General features: G+C 50.0%; 1 protein-coding gene across 1 annotated transcript in view; it reads right to left on the bottom strand.

The window, feature by feature from the left end:
- spg21 (SPG21 abhydrolase domain containing, maspardin) overlaps positions 1–24,771 on the bottom strand; it is an 81,380-nt gene extending 56,609 nt beyond the window's left edge. Inside the window, exons 1-2 of the mRNA XM_038813219.1 lie at positions 24,649–24,771; positions 1,347–1,437 (exon numbers count right to left, since the gene is read on the bottom strand). The gene's annotated coding sequence lies outside the window, so the exon portion shown is untranslated. The remainder of the gene's footprint in view (positions 1–1,346; positions 1,438–24,648) is intronic.

Genomic DNA, 24,771 nt, shown 5'->3' with positions numbered 1-24,771 from the left:
CGGCGCCGAGGTTCCGGCTTAGAACCCAGCGCTGTCATGTGGAGCTTGCACGTTCTCCCTGTGTCTGTGTGGGTTGCAGCCCCATAGCCCAAAAGATGTGTGGGGTAGGTGGATTGGCCACGCTAAATTGCTCCTTAATTGGAAAAAAAATTAATTGGATACTCTAAATTTAGGGGAAAAAAGGAAGGAGACAGTAAAGAGACTGGGCAGGAAGGTCATAAAGAAAATAGGATGGACAGGTTAGGATTCATGACATAAAGACGTAGCGAAATGTGCCTCAATAGGACCTTCAGAGGATGCCAAGAGACGCAGAGAGAGAAGCTGTTAGGAAAGAGTTAATGTTCCATGTTAAATTGGAATTGGGGTTGTAATTGTTTAATAGATTGCACCTATTGTTTAATAAACTGCACCAATATATAAAGGGGATGCAGGTGGCACCATTTTGTTGTTGGAGAAATGATTACGGAACACAATATACTTGGAGTAAAGGAGTCAAGCCTTGCTCTGTAATTCTTATTATAGAGTTACCATTAGAGCTGAACAGAAGCTGTAGTTTATGTAAGAGGGTGTCAAGCCTCTGCCAGCAGTAAGAAAGTAGGAAAGTTCAGCAGCATAGAACAGTTATGGTAGGACTTTGTGGGAACAAAGTACTCAAGAGTGAATAAATAAATGGAGGCATGACCACATAACTGGAAGCAAAACAGATAGAGCGCAGTAGAGAAAACAGAAAGGAAAAATGAACATAGAAGTAATGGGCTCAGAAGCTGAGTGTCAGCCAAAATACAGAACAAATGATCAGAGGCATATGAAAACTTAAGATAAGTATTTGCAAACCAAGAATAGGGAGCAGACAGGAGGTAAAGATGGTCAGAACCCTCCTGGTGGAATGAAACTGACTTGTAGTTATGTTCGGAGCAATTATGTGCAGGTTCAAATGTAGTTGAGGAGAGTGAGCAAATCCTGTGCTGCATGAGGAGCAGAGAGCATCAGTGGGCATTCAAATTGCTGTGATGCTTAAAGAGTAAACCATGAGTCAGCGGAGACTGCAGAGGTTCAGTGGAGGTGAGAAATGAACTTGGTGATAGATTCAGTAGAACAGCAAAAGCATAAATGAGTCAGCAGCAAAACAAATCAAATCTCATGCGGCAGCAGAGTCGGATGGGTACCAACAGAAACTGAGGAACTCCCAGCAAGGTAACAGAAAACATATGATGCGACAGCAGGTCCGATACATGCCATTCCTCCAAACGGCGATATCAGCAACTACAGCATATCACGGTTCACATGAACCATTAAAGTCATTTGAACTACTTTTAAAAATGATGTTTTTAAAAAGACATACTAACCATAAAATTCCAGCTGGAGTTTTTCTCCCCAAATTAGACTAATTTATCCACAGCAGTAACCGTGCTCTCTCCGCATACTGGGAACAGTGCTCTGAAGGACAATAAAACAAAGCTTCTGATATTACTGTTACCTATAGAGACAATCCAAATATAGTGCTTGTTGAATGTTGAATAGAAGTTAAAATAAAAATATTACATACATCACAAGTGCATACTATTCTCTCATCACTTGCCATTTAAGAACTGCAACCTTTTTCCATGAAAATAAAAATTGTTGCCTGCTTTACCAGATTACACACACCATTTTTCTTGCATTTCCAACAAATATACTAACTTACATTTACATAGGATTATACAGAGTGGGCAACCTTTCAGTCCAGGTTTTGCGCTCCCCTTTGAAAGAGCTATTCTATTAGATCTGCTTCCTGCAACACCCAGCAAATGTTTTACTTTCAAATGTTTATCCTTTTCAAAAGTTTTTAAATTCCACCACCCTTTCAGGCAATGCATTGCAGATCACAGCTCATTAAAGAAAATTCACAATTATAGAGTCATTGAGGTCTACAGCACAGTAAAGGCCCTTCGGCCCATTGCGTGCCCGCCAGTCAAAAACAATCACCCAGCTATTCTAACCCCATTTTCCAGCACTTGGCCCATGTCCTTGTTTGCAATGGCATCGCCAAGTGCACACCTAAATACTTTGAAAAATGTTACGAGGGTCTCTGCCTCCACCACCCTTTCAGACAGTGAGTTCCAGACTCCCACCATCCTTTGGGTGAAAAAGATTTTCCCCACATCCCTGCTAAATCTCATGTTAAATCCATGCCCCCCAGATCATTGATCCCTCCACCAAGGTTACTTCCTTTCGACTCACTCTATACCCCTCATAATTTATATTATGCAATCGTGTCGCCCCTCAGTCTCCTTTGCTCCAAGGAAACCAGCCCAAGTCTGTCCAATTTTTCTTCTTGGCAGACAGGAAGCAGAGAGTGGGAATAAACGGGTCCTTTTCAGAGTGGCAGGCAGTGATCAGCGCGATACCACAGGGTTCAGTGCTGGGACCCCAACTGTTCACAATATACATTAATGATTTGGACGAAGGGATTGCATGCAGCATCTCCAAATGTGCAGATGACACTAAGCTGGGTGGCAGTGTGTGCTGTGAGGATACAAAGAGGCTGCAGGGTGACTTGGACAGGCTGGCTGGGTGAGCAAATACTTGGCAATAATGTGGGTAAAAATGAGTTTATCCATATTTTGGTGGCAAAAACAGGAAGGCAGATTATCTGCATGGTGGCAGTTTAGGAAAAGGGGAAGTGCAACAAGAGCTGGTACAGGAGGCGGTGAGGAAAGCTAATGGCATGCTGGCCTTCATAGCAAGAGGATTCGAGTATGGGAGCAGGGATGTCTTGCTGCAGTTATACAGGGCCTTGATGAGGCCACACCTTGTGTATTGTGTAGTTTTGGTCTCCTAGTTTGAGGAAGCACATTCTTGCTAAGGTTCACCTGACTAATATATAGGCAGCACGGTAGCATGGTGGTTAGCATAAATGCTTCACAGCTCCAGGGTCCCAGGTTCGATTCCCGGCTGGGTCACTGTCTGTGTGGAGTCTGCAAGTCCTCCCCGTGTGTGCGTGGGTTTCCTCCGGGTGCTCCGGTTTCCTCCCACAGTCCAAAGATGTGCGGGTTAGGTGGATTGGCCATGCTAAATTGCCCGTAGTGTCCTAAAAAAGTAAGGTTAAGGGGTGGGGGGTTGTTGGGTTACGGGTATAGGGTGGATACGTGGGTTTGAGTAGGGTGATCTTGGCTCGGCACAACATCGAGGGCCGAAGGGCCTGTTCTGTGCTGTACTGTTCTATGTTCTAATTCCCAGGATGGCAGGACTGACATATGAAGAAAGATTGAATCGACTGGGCTTGTACTCACTGGAGTTTAGAAGAATGAAAGGCGATCTTTTCGAAACATAAAATCCTGATGGGACTGGACAGGCTAGATGCAGGAAGAATGTTTCCAACTTTGGGGATGTCTAGAACTAGGGGTCACAACCTAAGAATAATGGGTAACCATTCAGGACTGAGATGAGGAGGAACTTCTTCTCTCAGAGTTATGAACTTGTGGAATTCTCTACCACAGAATGTTGTTGGGGCCAGTCGTTGGATATATTCAAGAAGGAGTTGGACGTGCCTTTTCTGCTAAAGGATGGGATACTGAATGTGCATGATCATATTGAATGGTGGTGTAGGCTCAAAGGGCGAATGGGCCTACTCCTGCATTTATTGTCTACATTTCGATAACTAAAACTCCTGCCCAGGCAAAACTCTTTCCAGTGCTATCACGTGCCTCCTATAACTTGGATTCCAGAACTGCGCACAATATTCTAGCTGTGGCCTAACCAGCGTTTTACACAGTTCCAGCACAATTTTCCTGCTCTTAAACTCGATGCCACAGCTATAAAAGGCAAAAAAATATATACCTTCTTAACCACTCTATCTACCTGCCCTGCTACCTTAAGGGACCAATGTAGATTGACACCTCTGATCCTCGGTGCTTCCCAGGGTCTTGCCGTTCATCATTATTCCCGTGCCTTGTTTGTCCTGCCCATGTGCATCACTTCACACTTACCCGGATTGAATTCAATTTGCCACTGACCAGCCCGCCTCTATCCTCCTGTAATCGAAGGCTATCCTCTTCACTAGTCACCACCCCACTAATTTTCGTATTAATCACAAACTTACTGATCAACCATACATTCAAGTCCAAATCATTTACATAAACCACAAACAGTAAGGGGCCCCAACACTGATCCATGCAGGACCCCACTGGACACAAACTTCAAGTCAGAAAAACACCCGTCGATCATCACGCTCTACTTCCTGCCACTCTGCCAATTCTGGATCTAATTTGCCGAATTTCCTTGGATTCCATGGGCTCTTACCTACACTATCTGTCTCCTATGTGAGACTTTACCAAAAGCCTTGTTGAAGTCCAAGTAGACTATGTGAAATGTATTGTCCTCTTCTACACACCTGGTCACCTCTTCAAAAATATTCAACCAAATTGGTCAGACATGACCTACCCTTAATAAAACCATGCGAACTGTTCGATTAATTTCTGCCTCCCCAAATGCAGATGAATTCTGTCTCTCCAAATTGCTTCCAATAGTTTTCCTACCATTGAGATTAGACTGACTGGCCTGTAGTTTCCTGGTTTTCCCCTTCTTAAATAATGATACCTCATTGGCTATCCTTGAGTGTTCCAGCACCTCTCCTGTGGCCAGAGAGGAATCAAAAATTATTGCCAGTGCCTCTGCTACTTCCTCCCTTGCCTCATTCAAAGGCCTGGGATACTTTTCGTCCGGTTCTGGAGATTTATCTACTTTTTAGCCTGCCAGACCACTCAGAACCTCCTCTCTGTCCATGTTAATTAATTTCATCATAATCCTTCTCCCTGATTTCTATACCAGCATTGATCCACTTGTGATGTAGAACTCCGACATAAAATATTCATTTGGAACCCAACCTACATCCTCCAGCTTCACACACAAATTACAACTGTGGTCCTTAGTTCATCCCCCAACCGGACTTTGGAAAATGAGACCATAAGACGGTGCTTCTTCTCCCGGCATACAAGCAGAAACTCAAGCAAGAGAATCCAGCTAAGAAAGTCGTGCAGTGCTGATCCGAGCAAACAAGAGCTCATACGTGACTGGACAGAGACAGTGGACTGGTCTATATTTAAGAACTCATCGGCCAACTTAAATGAGTATTGCCACCACCGTCACAGACTTAATCAGCAAATGTGTGGATAACTGCGTGCCAAAGAAAGCAGTACGTACGTTCCGCAACCGGAAACCATGGCTCAAGCGCGAGATTGGCTCCCTACAGGAAACCCTGACCGATACACGAAATCCAGGTACAACCTCCGCAAAGCCATCCGAGATACCAAGAGAAAATATCAGACCAAGCTAGAGTCACAGACTAGCATTACAGACTCTCGGCAGTTGTGGCAAGGCCTAAACAACGTAACAGATACAAAGCGAAGCCGAGCAGTATCTCCAGCAGCAGTGCACCCCTCCCCAATGAACTCAATGCATTCTATGGTCGGTTCAAGCAGGAAACCAACGATCCGCTGTCGAGTCTTCCAGCAGCCCATAACACACCCATACCCACCATCACAGTTTCTGAAGTCAGATCGACCTTCCTGAAAGTGGTCCGGACGGGATCCCTGGTTGTGCACTCAGAGCCTGCACGGACCAGCTGGCAGATGTGTTCGTGGACATCTTTAACCTGTCCCTACTCTGCTTCGAGGTCCCCACCTGCTTCAAGAAAACCACCATCACACCGGTGCCAAGACTACCGTCTAGTGGCCCTGACATCAGTTGTAATGAAGTGCTTCAAGAGGTTGGTCATGAAGCGCATCACCTCCATACTCCCAGGACACCTTGATAGAATTCATAGAATTTACACTGCACCGAGTCTGCACCGGCTCTTGGAAAGAGCACCCTGCCCAAGCCCACGCTCACCCTCCCCGTAACCCCATCCAACCTTTTTGAACACAAAGGGCAATTTAGCATGGCCAATCCACCTAACCTGCACATCTTTGGACTGTGGGAGGAAACCGGAGCACCCGGAGGAAACCCACGCGGACACAGGGAGCACATGCAGACTGCGTACAGACAGTGACCCAAGCCGGGAATCGAACGTGGGACCCTGGAGCTGTGAAGCAACTGTGCTAACCGCTATGCTACCGTGCTGCCCGTGATTCACTGCAATTCGCATATTGCCGCAACTGGTCCACAGCAGATGCCATTTCCATGGCTCTTCGCATCCCTGGAGCATCTCGACACCAAGGACTCCTGCATCAAACTTCTATTTATTGACTACAGCTCCATCTTCAATACCATAATCCCAGCCAAGCTCATAGCAAAGCTCCAAAACCTAAGACTTGGCTCCTCGCTCTGCAATTGGATCCTTGACTTTATGACTCACAGACCACAATCAGTAAGAATAAACGACAACACCTCCTCCACAATAGTCCTCAATACCAAGGTCCCGCAAGGCTGTGTACTTAGCCCCCTACTATACTCCCCATACACACACGACTGTGTGGCAAAATTTGGGACCAACTCCATCTACAACTTTGCTGACGATACGACCATAGTGGGCCGGATCTCGAATAACGACAAGTCAGAATACAGGAAGGATGGAGAACCTAGTGGAATGGTCAAACAATAACAATCTACCCCTCAATGCTAGCAAAACTGAAGAGTTGGTCATTGACTTCAGGAAGCAAAGTACTGTACACACCCTTAATCAGCATCAACGGGGCCAAGGTGGAGATGGTTGGCAGTTTTAAATTCCTAGGGGTACACATCTCCAAAAATCTGTCCTGGTCCACCCACATCGACACTATCACCAAGAACGCACAACAGCGCCTATACTTCCTCAGGAACGAAGGAAATTCGGCATGTCCACATTAACTCTTACCAACTGTTACTGATGCACCATACAAAGCATCCTATCTGATTGCATCACAGCCTGTTATCGCAACTGTCCAGCCCAAGACCGCAAGAAACTTCAGAGAGTCGTGAACACAGCCCAGACCATCTTGCTTCCCATCCACTGACTTCATCTACACCTCGCGCTGCCTGGGGAAAGCGGGCAGCATAATCAAAGACCCCTCCCACCCGGCTTACTCACTCTTCCAATTTCTTCCATAGGGCAGGAGTTACAAAAGTCTGAAAACACACACGAACAAATTCAACAACAGTTTCTTCCCCGCTGTTACCAGACTCCTAAACAACCCTCTTCTGGACTGACCTCATTAAAACTACACCCCTGTATGCTTCATCCGATGCCGATGTTTATGTAGTTACATTGTGTACCTTGTGTTGCCCTATTATGTATTTCCTTTTATTTTATTTTTTTCATGTACTTAATGATCTGTTGAGCTGCTCGCAGAAAAATACTTTTCACTGTACACATGACAATAAACAAAATCAAATCCAATTGCTGGTAAGGAACAGCTAAATTGTATTACCTATTCTAAGTTGGGAGAAGACGTACATCACGGAATCCCTACAGTACAGGAGGCCATTTGGCCCCTCGAGTTTGCATCGACTCTCCGCAAAAGCACCCTACCTAGGACCAATTCCCCACCCTTTCCCCGTAAACGCATTACCCCACCTAGCCTTTGGACACTAAGGGGCAATTTAGCGTGGCCAATCCCCTTAACTTGTACATTTTCTGGACTGTGGGAGGAAACCTGAGCACTCGGAGGAAACCCCAGCATAGACAGTGAGAATGTGCAAACTCCACAGTCACCCGAGGCCAGATTTGAGCCTGGGTCCCTGGCGCTGTAAGGCAGCAGTGCTAACCATCGTGCTGCACATTATCGCACTCATCTCACTTTCATCTCCACCAATGTATTCGCACAGGGGTGAAACCATACACGTGCGAAGTATGCAATAAATCATTTTCACACTCATCGACCCTCCATGCATGCCGACACATTCACACCGGGAAGAAACTGTTCATATGTAAGGTGTGTGACAAAGGCTACACAAACTTGTCATAACTCCTGCTCAATCAGCGGAGTAACTACCACAGGTACTAGGAGATAGACTGGAGGGTACCAGCTGTCACGATGGATTCATGGTTGAGGAATTCTTCAAAATGTTCTTTCCAGCATTAACAGACGGCATTGTCAACCTAAAGAAAAGAACCACCATCCTGTGAATGATGGGGATTTTGGCAATTTGACCTCAAGTCTATTGATGGTGACTTTGAATGTCACGATGATCAACGGCACAATGGTTAGCGCACTGCTGCCTCAACAGCGCTAGGTACCGGGGCTCGATTCCAATCTTGGGTGACTGTATGCAGTTTACATGTTCTCCCGTGTCTGCATGCGTTTTCCCTGGGAGCACAGGTCTCCTCCCACAATCCAAAGATGTGCACGTTAGGTGAATTGAGGGTGGCACGGTTGCGCAGTGGTCAGCACTGCTGCCTCATAACGCCGAGGACCAGGGTTTGATCCTGGCCCCAGGTCACTGTCCGTATGGAGTTTGCACATTCTTGTGTCTGCGTGCGTCTCACCCCAACTCAAAGATGTGCAGGGTAGGTGGATTGGCCACGCTAATTTGCCCTTCAATTGGAATTTCTATTTAAAAATGAAGTCGATTGGCTATGCCAAATTGCTCCTTAGTGTCCAAGGATGTGAAGGTTAGGTGGGGTTATGGGGTTACAGGAGTAAGTCAGGGGTATGAGCCTAGATAGAGTGATCTTTCAGAAAGTCGATGCATACCTGATGGTGCGAATGGCCTTCTTCTGTACTGAAGGAATTCGATGATTCTATTCTAAGTTGCTTTAAGGTTATAGGTAAGAAAGGAGAAATATTTTACAGATTAAAAAAATTTAAAACCAGTTGGAAATTTAAAAAACAAGTTAAAAACTAATTAAATAAAATGCAGGGCAAGGCTATGTGTTGTGCCTGCATGATATGGGAGCTGGTGGATCCCATTGTGGTTCCTGGTGAACACATCTGTAGCAAGTGTTGGTTGCTCGAGGAACTTTGGCTCAGAGTTGATGAGCTCAAGTCTGAGCTTCGGACACTGCGACCACTCGAGGAGGGGGATAGTTACCTGGATGCTGCATTTCAGGAGGTTGTCACGCCCCTTTTCTCCCTGGAATCCATATTTGCCAACACGCCGCCCTTCGGCAGCCACGCCGGCCGCCCTTCGGCAGCCACGCCGGCCGCCCTTCGGCAGCCACGCCGGCCGCCCTTCGGCAGCCACGCCGGCCGCCCTTCGGCAGCCACGCCGGCCGCCCTTCGGCAGCCACGCCGGCCGCCCTTCGGCAGCCACGCCGGCCGCCCTTCGGCAGCCACGCCGGCCGCCCTTCGGCAGCCACGCCGGCCGCCCTTCGGCAGCCACGCCGGCCGCCCTTCGGCAGCCACGCCGGCCGCCCTTCGGCAGCCACGCCGGCCGCCCTTCGGCAGCCACGCCGGCCGCCCTTCGGCAGCCACGCCGGCCGCCCTTCGGCAGCCACGCCGGCCGCCCTTCGGCAGCCACGCCGGCCGCCCTTCGGCAGCCACGCCGGCCGCCCTTCGGCAGCCACGCCGGCCGCCCTTCGGGTCCCACGCCACGTTTGCTATCCTGAATCAAGGTGGTTTTTGCCCCAGGCAGGGGAGGGAAAGAAAACCATCCAATATTCCTGTTCTTAACCATTATCCAGTAGACACTGAATCAGATATGATCAAATATGCTTATGATGTCCTCCTTTCTATGGCAATTCAGTGTCCAGGGACACACATGAACAATAGTTACTCATGAGAGATATTGGAGGGCCACCAACAATTGTGAAACTGTATTCATTGTTGGATACAGCCTTGAGGAAACAAAGAAGCAGACGAAGACGACTGAGGAGAGGAGAACAAAGAACAGATAATACTGGGAGTGGTTCTTGTAAATAAAATACATAAATTTCAAGTTGTGACATTAAAATCTTGATTTATAGTTGGCTTATATGCAATTTAATTACGTGAAGCAAGTTTATTGAACTTCAAAGTACACTATTAGAAACAAGTTCATCAATATTTTAAAAAATAAATTTAGAGTACCCAATTCATTTTTTCCAAGTAAGGGGCAATTTAGCGTGGCCAATCCACCGACCCTGCACATCTTTGGGTTGTGAGGGTGAAACCCATGCAAACACGGGGAGAATGTGCAAACTCCACACGGACAGTGACCCAGAGCCGGGATCGAACCTGGGACTTCAGCGCCGTGAGGCAGCAGGGCTAACCCACTGCGCCACCGTGTTGCCCTAAGTTCATCAATATTGATGAATGCTGACAACACTAAAACTGCCCCACAACTGATAAACTAAGTGTTCTGGATGTCATTAATAGATATTAATTATTTTCACAGATATTCCATTGTGGCATCGTGATGTGCTCATGTTTCCCCAACAAGACATGCTATTGCAGTCACTTCATGGAGACTGATGTCCTGCCAATAGTTGAACTGCTTCAAGTCAGACCACCAAAACCTTGTATTTCTGAAGTCATTCTCCAACTCCTGCTTGATTTGGTCTCAATACCTGCCCATCATCACCCCCATTTCCCGCAGACTGTAAATGAAGATGGTTCAAAGCATCTGGGGGCAGACTCAGTGAAGATCCCATGAATTTTTACAAGCTCATTTTATTTCTGCGTCTGTTAATCCCCAACCAAGCCAGTTAGTTTAGTTACTCTGCATTGATTATTCCGCTCATTCTCTTCAATCGCCACTCCCCTCTGTCTCTCAGATGCCGTCCTAGGTGGGAGGTGGGAAGGGGGAGAGAGCGCGAGCGAGAGAGAGCGCGAGCGAGAGAGAGCGCGAGCGAGAGAGAGCGCGAGCGAGAGAGAGCGCGAGCGAGAGAGAGCGCGAGCGAGAGAGAGCGCGAGCGAGAGAGAGCGCGAGCGAGAGAGAGCGCGAGCGCGAGAGAGAGCGCGAGCGAGAGAGAGCGCGAGCGAGAGAGAGCGCGAGCGAGAGAGAGCGCGAGCGAGAGAGAGCGCGAGCGAGAGAGAGCGCGAGCGAGAGAGAGCGCGAGCGAGAGAGAGCGCGAGCGAGAGAGAGCGCGAGCGAGAGACAGCGGTCGAGAGTAAGAGCATGAGCGAGAAAGGATCAAAGCATCTGGGGGCAGACCCTGTGGAGATCCCATGGATTTTATTTCTGCGTCTGTTAATCCCCAACCAAGCCAGTTAGTTTAGTTACTCTGCATTGATTATCCCGCTCATTCTCATCAATCGCAACTCCCCACTGTCTCTCAGATGCCAAGTCCTGGGTGGGAGGTGGGAAGGGGGAGAGAGAGTGAGAGATAGAGCACGAGAGATAGAGAGAGAGAGAGCACGAGAGAGAGCACGAGAGATAGAGCGAGAGAGAGCGCGAGCGAGAGCGCGAGAGAGAGAGCGCGAGAGAGAGAGAGAGAGAGCGCGAGAGAGAGAGAGAGAGAGAGAGCGCGAGAGAGAGAGAGAGAGAGCGCGAGAGAGAGATCGAGAGAGCGCGAGAGAGATCGAGAGAGCGCGAGAGAGATCGAGAGAGCGCGAGAGAGATCGAGAGAGCGCGAGAGAGATCGAGAGAGCGCGAGAGAGATCGAGAGAGCGCGAGAGAGATCGAGAGAGCGCGAGAGATCGAGAGAGCGCGAGAGATCGAGAGAGCGCGAGAGATCGAGAGAGCGCGAGAGATCGAGAGAGCGCGAGAGATCGAGAGAGCGCGAGAGATCGAGAGAGCGCGAGAGATCGAGAGAGCGCGAGAGATCGAGAGAGCGCGAGAGATCGAGAGAGCGCGAGAGATCGAGAGAGCGCGAGAGATCGAGAGAGCGCGAGAGATCGAGAGAGCGCGAGAGATCGAGAGAGCGCGAGAGATCGAGAGAGCGCGAGAGATCGAGAGAGCGCGAGAGATCGAGAGAGCGCGAGAGATCGAGAGAGCGCGAGAGATCGAGAGAGCGCGAGAGATCGAGAGAGCGCGAGAGATCGAGAGAGCGCGAGAGATCGAGAGAGCGCAAGAGAGAGAGCGCGAGAGAGAGAGAGAGCGCGAGAGAGAGAGAGAGCGCGAGAGAGAGAGAGCGCGAGAGAGAGAGCGTGAGAGAGAGAGCGCGAGAGAGAGAGCGCGAGAGAGAGAGCGCGAGAGAGAGCGCGAGAGAGAGAGCGCGAGAGAGAGAGCGCGAGAGAGAGAGCGCGAGAGAGAGAGAGAGCGCGAGAGAGAGAGAGAGAGCGCGAGAGAGAGAGCGCGAGAGAGAGAGCGCGAGAGAGAGCGCGAGAGAGAGCGCGAGAGAGAGAGCGCGAGAGAGAGAGCGCGAGAGAGAGAGCGCGAGAGAGAGAGCGCGAGAGAGAGAGCGCGAGAGAGAGCGCGAGAGAGAGAGCGCGAGAGAGAGAGCGCGAGAGAGAGAGAGCGCGAGAGAGAGAGCGCGAGAGAGAGAGCGCGAGAGAGAGAGCGCGAGAGAGAGAGCGCGCGAGAGAGAGCGCGCGAGAGAGAGACGCGCGAGAGAGAGACGCGCGAGAGAGAGAGAGAGAGCGAGAGAGCAAGAGAGAGAGAGCAAGAGAGAGAGAGCAAGAGAGAGCAAGAGAGAGAGAGCAAGAGAGAGAGCACGAGAGAAATAGAGCGCGCGAGAGAAAGAGAGCGCGCGAGAGAAAGCGCGAGAGAAAGAGAGCGCGCGAGAAAGCACGAGAGCGCGAGAAAGAGCGCGAGAGAGAGAGAGAGCGTGAGAGAGAGAGCGCGAGAGAGGGAGAGAGAGAGTGAGAGAGAGAGCGATCGAAAGTAAGAGCGTGAGAGAGAGGAAGGATCAAGAATCCCTATGGCAACAGCGCAGAGGAAAAGAAGCATAGGTTGCCTGGCCCTCCAGAACAATACTACCACTGGGCAGCGACAGCCAAGAGAGTGAGGGGGTGGGTAAGGGAACCGAACACACTGCACAGGAACGACACTCCGAGCCCTCACCACGACAGCGGTCCCATCCACACTGGCAAACACACATCCAGCCCATTGGTGGTAGCAACGCTAAGAATCTGGAACCATATGAGACAACAGTATGGTTTAAACTGAGATGTCCACCATGGCCCCCCATCTGCAGATTCCCACCAGCCATGCCAGACGCCATGAGGTGTCCACCATGGCCCCCATCTGCAGATTCCCACCAGCCATGCCAGACGCCATGAGGTGTCCACCATGGCCCCCATCTGCAGATTCCCACCAGCCATGCCAGACGCCATGAGGTGTCCACCATGGCCCCCATCTGCAGATTCCCACCAGCCATGCTAGACGCCACATTTAAGAGGCAGAGACAGGATGGGTTAGTTATCAGGGACTTCTACACAGGGGATACACTCACGACCTTAGAAGAGCTGACGGAAAGACTAAAACGGCAGCAGGTAGCACAGTGGTTAGCACTGTTGCTTCACAGCTCCAGGGTCCCACATTCGATTCCTGGCTTGGGTCACTGTCTGTGCGGAGTCTGCACGTTCTCCGTGTCTGCGTGGGTTTCCTCCGGATGCTCCAGTTTCCTCCCACGGTCCAAAGATGTACAGATTAGGTGGATTGGTTCGGCTAAATTTCCCTTTAGTGTCCAAAAAATGGTTAGGTGGGGTTGCTGGGTTATGGAGATAGGGTGGAGATGTGGTCTTAAATAGGGTGCGCTTTCCAAGGGTCGGTGCAGACTCGAAGGGCCGAATGGCCTCATTCTGTAATGTAAATTCTATGATTCTAATTACCAAATGGACAGAAATTCCAACATTTACAAGATAAATCATTCGCTGCAAGGAAATGACCAGGAACCCTAGAGCCCCGAGAGACTCAATGTTGGGGGAGCTGCTGGACACGGAAAGTATGGAAAAAGGGACCTGCGGGGACATATACGGACTTTTAGAACCAATGGTGCACTTTGAACACCATTAGACAGAAGTGGGAGGATGAACTAGGGACGGAACTAGGCTGGGGACTCTGGAGTGAAACACAAGTAGGGCCAACTCCACCGCCTCCTGCGCAAGACTAAGCCTCATGCAGTTTAAAGTGGTGCACAGAGTACACCCAATCACAACCCGAATGAGCAGGTTCTTCCTGGACATGGGAGTACAAATGTGAACGTGCCAAGAAGGCCCAGCCAACTATGCCCACACGTCCTGGGCATGCTCCAGGCTTGGCGGGTTTTGGACTGACTTCTTCGAGGCGATGTCCAAGGTTGTGGGGGTGAGGGTGGATACCCCAAAGAGTGGCAGTCTTTGGGGTAGCGGACTAGCCAGAACTTCATATGGGGAAGAGGGCCCTCGCCCTTGCATTCGCTTCCTTAATCGCACGCCAGAGAATCCTGCTCAGCTGGTGATCAGCAACACCACCCACAGCTGCAGACTGGCTGGCAGATCTGCCGGAATTTCTTCACCTGGAGAAAATCAAATACACCATCAGAGGGTCAGACAAAGGCTTCCACAAAGCTTGGGGGCAATTCATCAGCCTGTTCCAAGATCGGTTTGAAGCCAATAATGGATAGAAAGGAGGGGGGGGGGGGGGGGGGGGGGGGGGGTGCAGTGGACTTACAGCAACCGCCAGGGCCACAGAAAGCAGACAGGAACAAGGGGAGATGAAGGGGGCAACGGGGTAGAGACCCAAGGAAATGCCAGGAGGGTACCCAGGGAGAGACCGACACCGGGGGCCAGAGGTCCCCCCACAAAGCTTTCAAAGCAAATTGAGCGACAAATACGGCGGAGGAAAGGACCTGAGACAGGGCCCAAAAATAGGAAAGGGGCAGGGAGGGCCAAAAAGGAACAGCATGTAAATTGTAAATAATAATTCTTTCAATCATCTCCCTTTCAGTGTATAAATGTAAACTTCAACAAAAATATTTATTAAAAAAAAAAGGATGGGCAGCACGGTGGCGCAGTGGTTTGCACTGCTGCCACACGGCATTAAGGTCCCAGCCCGCGTGGAGTTTGCACATTCTCCGTGTTTGCGTGGGTTTCGCCCCCACAACCCAAAGATGTGCAGGGCAGGTGGTTTGGCCATGCTAAATTGCCTCTTAATTGGAAAAAATGAATTGAGTACTCTAAATGGTAAAACAAAAAGTATGGTGAGTGACTTGGAGGGGAACCTTCAGGTGGTGGTGTTCCCATGTGTCAGCTGCCCTCATAGCAGTTGTGGGTTTGGAAGGAACTGCCTCAGGAGTTTTGCTGAGTTCTGTAGTGCATCCTGTAGATGGCACACACTGCTGCTGCTGTATGTCAGAGGTGGAGGAAGTGAAAATTTGTGGAATGACCAATCAAGCAGGCTGCTTTATCCTGGATGGTGTCAAGCTTCTCGAATGTTGTTGAAGTTGAACTGATCCAGGCAAGTGGGGAGTATTCCATCACACTTCTGACTTGTGCCTTGTCAGGTGGTGGATAGGCTTTGGGGAGTCAGGTGGTGAATCACTCACTGCAGGGTTCCTAGCCTCTGACCTGCTCTGGTAGCCACACTATCAATATGGTTAGTCCAGTTCAGTTTCTGGTCAATGGTAACCCCAGGATGTTGATAGTGGCGGATTCAGTTATGGCCATTGAATGTCAAGGGGCGATGGTTTGATTCCCTCTCGTTGGAGATGGTCATTGCCTGGCACTTATGTGGTGCATATGTCACTTATTTCTGGTCAACCCAAGCCTGGATATTGTCCAGGTCCTGCTGCTTACACATGGACTGCTTCAGTGTCTGAGAAGTCGCGAATGGTGCTGAGTACTGTGCAATCATCTCGTATTAAATTGATCTTTTCTCTCCACCCCAGCTATGACAGCAGCATTATATTCCGCAGTCTGTCCTTTCTTCCTTATGTACGGTATGCGCTGTCTGTGTAGCATGCAAGAAACAATACTTTTCACTGTATACAAAATATGTGACAATAAATCAAATAAAAAATAAAAATAAAAAAAAGTGAACATCCCACATCTGACCTTATGTCGGAAGGAAGGTCGTTGATGAAGCTGCTGAAGATGGTTGAGCCCAGGACACGACCTGAGGAACTCCTGCAGTGATGCCCTGGGACTGAGGTGCAACCACCACAACCATTTTCTTTCTGTGAGGTATGACTCCAACTAGTGGAGAATTTGACAGATTCCTATTGTCTCTAGTTTTGCTCGGAACCATACTTGGTACCATACTCGATCAAATGCTGCTTTGATGTCAAAGGCAGTCACTCTCACCTCTAGAGTTCAACTCTTTTTTCCATGTTTTAATCAAAGCCATAATGAGGTCAGGAGCTGAGTGACACTGGCGGAACCCAAACTGAGCAGGTTATTGATAAGTAAGTGCCGCTTGATAGCACTGTTGAGGATTCCTTCCATCATTTTACTGATGATCGTTAGTATACTGATAGGGCGATAATTGGCCGGGTTGGGTTTGTCCTGCTGTGTGTGTACAGGACATACCTGGGCAATTTTCTACATTGCCGGGTAGATGCCAATGTTGTAGTTGTACTGGAACAGTTTGGCTCTGGGCATGGCAAGCACTGGGGCACAAGTCTTGAGTACTTTTGCCGGATAATTGTCAGGGCTTATGGCTTTTGCAGTATCCAGTGCCTTCAGCCTTTTCTTGATATCACGTGGGGTGAATAAATTTGGCCGAAGATTGGCATGCTGGGTATCTCTGGAGGAAACTGAGATAGATCATCCATGCAGCACTTCTGGCTGAAGATTATTGCAAATTCTTGAGCCTCGTCTTTTGCAAAGATCTGCTGGACTCCTTCACCATTGAGGATTGGGATATTTGAGGAGCCTCCTCCGCCATTTGTTTTTAAATTATCCACCACCATACACGACTGAATGTGGCAGGACTGCGGAGCTTAGATCTGATCTGTTGGTTGTGGGATTGCTAGGCTCTATCATTTGCTGCTTATGGTGTTTGACATGCAAGTTGTCCTGTTGTAGCTTCCCCAGGTTGACACTTCATTTCTCGGTATGCCTGGTGCTGCTCCTGGCACGCTCTGCTGCACTGTTCATATTCCTCGAGTGCTTCTGCTGCTCTGAGCCCTCGATATCTGCTAATGAGCCTGTCAATGAGTCTCTCTCAGTATGCATGGTGCTGCTCCTGGCACGCTCTGCTGCACTGTTCATATTCCTCGAGTGCTTCTGCTGCTCTGAGCCCTCGATATCTGTTAATGAGCCTGTCAATGAGTCTTTCTTTTTATCTTCATCCAATGCTATACATCCCTCGATATCCAGGGTTCACTGGATTTGTTGGTCCCACCATTATTTGTTGGAACATGTTGGTCCTGCGTTCTCCCTATTTTCTTCTTCAATGCTTTCCACTATTCTGTCACAGATTTACCGAAAAGTGCCTCTCCCACTCCGCTTTTCTCAAATCATATCTGATCTTATTAAAAGCAGCTTTCCCCCAGTTTAGAACTTTGATTTCAGGCCCATCTTTGTCCTTTTCCATAACAATCTTGAATCAAATGGAGTCATGATTGCTGTCTGCAAAATGCTCTCCCATTGTTACGTCAACCACTTGCCGGCTTTGATACCAAAAATTAAGTAAAATGTCCTCCTGGAGGCATCCGCTCCCTCTAAAGTTTTTACACTATGACTACCCCAGTTAATGTTGGGGAAGTTGAAATTGCCCACGATCTCTACCCTATTACTTTTACACGTCTCTGAATTTTGCCTACATATCTGTTCTATTTCTCTCGGACTGTTGGGGAAACAATAGAACTCCCAGCAATGTGATTCCCCCTTTTTGGGTTTTTAATTCATTTGAAGCATATATAATTCCTTGATCAAAATTGCGACACCCACTCCTCTTTTACCTTCTTCGCCTGAAGATTTGAGATTCTGGAATATTGACCTACCAATCCAGCCCCTTTCTCAACCATGTCTCAGTGAGCGACATCATATCCCCATGTTTTAATTTGTGTCCTGAATTCATCTGCCTTGCTCGTCAGACTCCTTGCATTAAAATACCATCCAATCTTGCCGAATACCCTTGTAACTTAACTGGTCTATAACTTCTCTGCCTTCCTGACTAACTTGCTGTCTCTTTGAATTTTGGCTGTGCAACTCCTCCGCTGAACCTTCTCTCAGGATCCCAACCCCTCCCCGCCAAGTTAGTTAAAACCCTCTCCAACAACACTGGTAAACCCCCCTACAAGGACACTGGTCCCATTTTGGTTTAGGTGCAACCCATCCGCCTTGCACAGGTCCTATCATCCCCCAAGAACAGTCCCAATGTCCCAGGTATCACAATACAGCGGGTAAAAAATTTTAACTGGGGGAACGCAAATTTTGGAGAAATGAGAAGGGACATGGGTGAGGTGGACTGGCCAGCACTGCTAAAAGATAAATCAGTGGAAAACCAGTTGAAGTACTCAAAAGCAAAACCCTAAATGTACAAAATAGACATGCCAAATCTAGACCCTCCTGGTTGTCCAGAGGAACACAGGGGAAGATCAAACAGAAAAATAAAGCGCACAATAGGCATAAAGAACTAAGCACTGCAGATAGCCTAGACGAGTATAGGAAGTTCAGGGACAAAGTAAAACAGAAAAGAAGGAAATCAAAGAGAGGCCATGAAAAAAGAATCACAAGTAAAGTTAAAGAAAACCCAAAGATATTTTAGCAATATAATTAGCAATAAAAGGTTAGTTAAGGATAAAGTGGGACCTATCAGAGATAAAGAGGGGAATTTGTGCGTAGATGCAGAGGCTGTGGGAAGGGTTTCCAATTTGTATTTTGTCTCCGTATTTACAAAGGAACTTGATGATGCTGATAAAATAGTCCTAGAGGAACTCTGAAATATTGGATGGGATAATCATGAAGTGAGAGTACCCAAGGGTTGGAATCCTGGAAAGTTGCTAAGTCGCCAGGGCCAGACGGATTGTCTACAAGGCTACTGAAGGTGGTCAGGGAGGCGATTGCAGATGCTCGGAGGATGATTTTCCAATCCTAACCAGATACCAGAAGACTTGAGAAATGTAAACATGGATCCATTGTTCTAAAAGGGATTGAAGGAATATAATAAAATATAATAGAATTTACAGTGCAGGAGGTCGTCATTCAGCCCATCGAGTCTGCACCAGCCCTTGAAAAGAGCATCCTACCTAAGCCCACACCTCCAACCTATCCCCATAACCCAGTAACCCCGCCTAACCTTTTTGGGCATTAAGGGCATTTTAGCATGACCAATCCACCTAACCTGCACATATTTGGACTATGGGAGGAAACCGGAGCACCCGTAAAAACACACGTAGACACAGGGAGAACGTGCATACTTCACACAGACAGTGCACCAAACTAGGAATCTAATCTGGGACACTGGGGCTGTGAAGCACTGTGCTAACACGTCGCCCTTGATTCATCAAAGAGAAGGGATTAACAGATGATGAGTCGAGGGAAGGGTGTGTAGTCTGGGTCATGTTGATATCAAAAAAGGTACAGAGCGTCTGAAAAAGCATTAAGGTAGGTAAGTGCCCAGGGCCTTACAGAAGAAGCTGAATTATACCAGCTTGGTGGAGAGGATCAATGCAGATCTACAGATGTGGGACAGCCTCCCGCTATCACTGGTGGGTCGAGTTCAGTCGGTTGGAATGAATATATTGCCTAGATTCCTATTCCTGTTTGTGTAGTAGGACAGTGGTTAGCACTGTTGCTTCACAGCACCAGGGTCCCAGGTATGATTCCAGCTTGGGTCTGTGCGGAGTCTGCACGTTCTCCCAATGGCTGCGTGGGTTTCCTCTGGGTGCTCCAGTTTCCTCCCACAAAGTCCTGAACGACGTGCTTGTTAGGTGAATTGGACATTCTGAATTCTCCTTCTGTGGGCCCCATGACATTTTCACAGTAACTTCATTGCACTGTTAATGTAAGCCCCTGCTTGTGACAATAATTTAACAGAGAGGTGTAAGGTCATGCATTTAGGGAGTTTACACAGTTATAGGGAATATACCAAGAGGGGTAGATGAAGTGAGAGATCTCGACGTACAAGTATACAGGTCCCTAAAGGTTGCAGTTCAAGTACACAAGGTTGTAAAGAATGCATATTTTTCATTTGATTTATTATTGTCACATGTATTATAGTGAAAAGTATTGCTTCTTGCATGCTATACAGACAATGCATACCGTACATAGGGAAGGAAGGAGAGACAGTAGAATGTGATGTGACATCACTATGATGTCATAGCTAGAGTGTAGAGAAAAGATCAACTTAATACGAGGTAGTTCCATTCAAAAGTCTGATGGCAGCAGGGAAGAAGCTGTTCTTGAGTCGGTTGGTACGTGGCCTCAAACTTTTGTATCTTTTTCCTGACGGAATAAGGTGGAAGAGAGTATGTCCGGGGTGCGTGGGGTCCTTAATTATGTTGCCTGCCTTTCCAAGGCAGCGGGAATTGTAGACAAAGCCAATGGATGGGAGGCTGGTTTGCGTGATGGATTGGGCCACATTCACAACCTTTTGTAGTTTCCTGTGGTCTTGGGTAGAGCAGGCACCATACCAAGCTGTGATACAACCAGAAAGAATGCTTTGATGGTGCATCGGTAAAAGTTGGCGAGAGTCGTAGCTAACATGCCAAATTTCCTTAGTCTTCGAAAAAGTAGAATTGTTGGTGGGCTTTCTTAACTATAGTGTCGGCAAGCGGGGACCAGGACAGGTTGTTGGTAATGTGGACACCTAAAAACTTGGAAGCTCTCAACCCTTTCTACTTCGTTACCATTGATGTAGACAGGGGCATGTTCTCCATTACTCTTCCTGAAGTCGTGACAATCTCCTTGCATTTATTGACATTGAGGGAGAGATTGTCATCGCACTAGTTCACCAGATTCCCTATCTCATTCCTATACTCTGTCTCATCATTATTTTGAGATCCGTCCCACTACGGTGGTGTCGTCAGCAAATTTGAAAATAGAATTGTAGGGAAATTTCGCCACACAGTCATAGGTATATAAGGAGTATATAGGGGGCTGAGGACACAGCCTTGTGGGGCACCGGTGTTGAGGATGATCCTGGAGGAGGTGTTGTTGTCTATCCTTATTGATTGTGGGCTGTGGGTTAGGAAGTTCAGATCCAGTGTAAGAGGGAGGAGCCAAGGTCCAGGCCACGGAGTTTGGAGATGAGTTTCATAGGAATAAATGGTGTTGAAGGCTGAGCTGTAGTCAATAAACAGTAGTCTGACACAGGTGTCTGTTATCCAGGTGTTCCAGGGTTGAGTGCAGGGCCAGGGAGATGGCATCTTGCTATGGACCTGCTGCAGTGGTAGGCGAACTGTAGTGGATCAAGGCAATCGGGAGGCTGGAGTTGATTCATGCCATGACTAACCTTTCGAAGCACTTCATAATGATGGATGTCAGAACCACTGGACGATAGTCATTAAGGCACGCTGCTTGACCTTTGGTATGGGAATGATGGTCGTTTTCTTGAAGCAGATAGGGACCTCAGATTGTTGTAAAGAGAGGTTGAAGATGTCTGTGAATACCCCCGCCAGCTGAACCGCGCAAGACCCGAGTGCTCGTACAGGTACCCCATCCGGGCCAGTGTCTTTCCGTGGGTTACCTGGAATGCTCTCCTTCATTGGCAGAGGTATAGAGTATAAAAGTAAGGATATAATGTTGGAATTTTATAAAACACTGGTGGGGCCACAACTGGAGTATTGTGTGCAATTCTGATCACATTACAGGAAGGGCATTTGCTCTGGAGAGTGTGGAGAAGAGGTTTACAAAAATGTTGCCAGGGCTGAAAAGTGAGCGAGGAGAGATTGGATAAATTGGGGTTATTTTCCTTGGAACAAAGACTGAGGGGTGATTTAATTGTGGTGTGGAAAATTATGAGGTGAAGCAATAGAGCAGTCAGGATAAAATTGTTTCACTTGGTTAGTGGCAGATCATATCAATCAGCGTTTAGCTGTTTGCACAGGCCAACGACTGAACTTGTCCAACCCGTGCTTGCAAAACTCCTCACACAGTGTGCAACATTAGATGTAATTTTACGATTGAACAACACTTGCTAAACAATTCTCAGTGTGCTAAGAATTACACTGACAACTCGGTGTGGTTCACTTATACATGCAAGAAGCTACATATATTGATACACAAGGTGCATTTTGCAGACAATTAGCACATGTACACAAATAGTGCATTTTTTAACTTTATAAATAGGCAACAGCTTACCCGAGCAATGCTTTGACCGAGTTAAGTTTAAATTTAAACAAAGCTCATCGGTTAACTGTCAGTTATCTGTTAACTGGTGCATTTTCCATGGCTACATCGCCACCAATCAGAGTCCACTTGGCAACCAATTCGCACTCTCTTATCAAGTCATATGTTCCCATTAGAATTTGGTTTATGCCAATTTGTCCAGATGAGTGCAAGATAAAAGCATTGACAATATGTAATAATAACTTATCGTCACAAGTAGGCTTCAAATGAAGTTACTGTGAAAAGCACCTAGTCGGCACATTCCGGCACCTGTTCGGGGAGGCTGGTACGGGAATTGAACCCGCGCTGCTGCCTTGTTCTGCATTACAAGCCAGCTGTTTAGCCAGTGTTAAACCAGCCCTTATGTTGGCACATAGCAGGGTATTTAAAAACCAGAAGGGATCAGGCAAAGACAACATGGATTGCGAAAAGAAAATCATGTTCAACTAATTTACTAGAGCTTTTAGGAAGTAGCCAGCATGGAAATAAAGGGGAAGTTGCACTTAGATATCGAAAAGGCATTTGAGAAGCTAACAAACATTTCTACACAAGTCAAGACGTGTCAGTGATAACCCATCAGCACGGACAAAGGATGGATTCTCGGACAGCAGCCTCAATGGGTCTTTTTCAGGTTGGCAAGTTGTAACTACTGGGGTCAAAGTGATCAGAGCCAGGCCTCAGCTATTCACATTCTATATCCAGATGAAGGAGAATGTCTAATGCATGGCAATGACACCAAGATACCCAAGAGACAATACAAAAGCAGTAGACTATTTAAATCACACTGCCCCCTCACCACCCCAACACCTGCCGGGCTCTCTCTCCTCACCCCCAACACATGCCGGGCTCCCTCTCCTCACCCCCTCGCCCCCAACACCCTCTGGCTCTCCCCCCACACCCTCCGGCTCACCCCCTCTCTCACCACACCATCCGGCTCGCCCCCTCTCCCCCCCAACACCCTCCGGCTCGCCCCCTCTCCCCCCACACCCTCCGGCTCGCCCCCTCTCCCCCCACATCCTCCAACTAGACCCCCCCCCAACACCCACTGGGCTCTGTCTCCTCCTCTCCCCCAACACCCACTGGGCTCTGTCTCCTCCTCTCCCCCAACACCCACTGGGCTCTGTCTCCTCCTCTCCCCTCCCCCCCCCCCCACCCACCCAACACCCTCCGGCTAGCCCCCTCTCCCCCCACAACCTCCAACTAGCCCCCTCTCCCCCACACCTTCCGGCTCGCCCCCTCTCCCCCCACACCCTCCGGCTCGCCCCCTCTCCCCCCACACCCTCCGGCTCGCCCCCTCTCCCCCCACACCCTCCGGCTCGCCCCCTCTCCCCCCACACCCTCCGGCTCGCCCCCTCTCCCCCCACACCCTCCGACTCGCCCCCTCTCCCCCCACACCCTCCGGCTCGCCCCCTCTCCCCCCACATCCTCCAACTAGACCCCCCCCCCCCCCCCAACACCCACTGGGCTCTGTCTCCTCCTCTCCCCCAACACCCACTGGGCTCTGTCTCCTCCTCTCCCCTCCCCCCCCCACCCCACCCACCCCACACCCTCCGGCTCGCCCCCTCTCCCCCCACACCCTCCGGCTCGCCCCCTCTCCCCCACACCCTCCGGCTCGCCCCCTCTCCCCCCACACCCTCCGGCTCGCCCCCTCTCCCCCCACACCCTCCGGCTCGCCCCCTCTCCCCCCACACCCTCCGGCTCGCCCCCTCTCCCCCCACACCCTCCGGCTCGCCCCCTCTCCCCCCACACCCTCCGGCTCGCCCCCTCTCCCCCCACACCCTCCGGCTCGCCCCCTCTCCCCCCACACCCTCCGGCTCGCCACCTCTCCCCCCACACCCTCCGGCTCGCCCCCTCTCCCCCCACACCCTCCGGCTCGCCCCCTCTCCCCCCACACCCTCCGGCTCGCCCCCTCTCCCCCCACACCCTCCGGCTCGCCCCCTCTCCCCCCACACCCTCCGCTCGCCGCCCCCCTCCGGCTCGCCCCCTCTCCCCCACACCCTCCGGCTCGCCCCCTCTCCCCCCACACCCTCCGGCTCGCCCCCTCTCCCCCCACACCCTCCGGCTCGCCCCCTCTCCCCCCACACCCTCTGGCTCGCCCCCTCTCCCCCCACACCCTCCGGCTCGCCCCTCTCCCCCCACACCCTCCGGCTCGCCCCCTCTCCCCCCACACCCTCCGGCTCGCCCCCTCTCCCCCCACACCCTCCGGCTCGCCCCCTCTCCCCCCCACACCCTCCGGCTCGCCCCCTCTCCCCCCACACCCTCCGGCTCGCCCCCTCTCCCCCCACCCCCTCCGGCTCGCCCCCTCTCCCCCCACACCCTCCGGCTCGCCCCCTCTCCCCCCACACCCTCCCCCCCACCTCTCCCCCCCCCCAACACCCCCCCCCCTCCTCCTCTCCCACCCAACATCCGCCCCCCTCCTCCCCCAACACCCGCTTCCTCCTCCTCCTCTCCTCCTCTCTCCCCCAACACCCGCAGGGCCCCCGGCCCCCCTCTCTCCCCCAACACCCGCAGGGCCCCCGGCCCCCCTCTCTCCCCCAACACCTCCACCCAACACCAGCCGGGCTCTCCCTCTCCCTCCCCAACACCCGCCGGACGCGCGCCCCCTCCCCAAAACCACCTGGTGCGCGCTCACCTCTGTTCCGTTGAATTGAACGCGACCGGAAGCAGCTGTCCCGTGACCAGCCCGAGCTCCACATCCGGGGCTGATTAATGGGCGGTTCCTTCGGTAGGCGGTGCTATCGTTGGTGCGGCCCCG

Source organism: Scyliorhinus canicula, chromosome 12 (assembly GCF_902713615.1).
Source record: "Scyliorhinus canicula chromosome 12, sScyCan1.1, whole genome shotgun sequence".
Lineage (NCBI taxonomy): Eukaryota > Metazoa > Chordata > Chondrichthyes > Carcharhiniformes > Scyliorhinidae > Scyliorhinus > Scyliorhinus canicula.
Note: the sequence above shows the minus strand (reverse complement) of the source record. Positions and strands in the feature narration are given on the sequence as shown.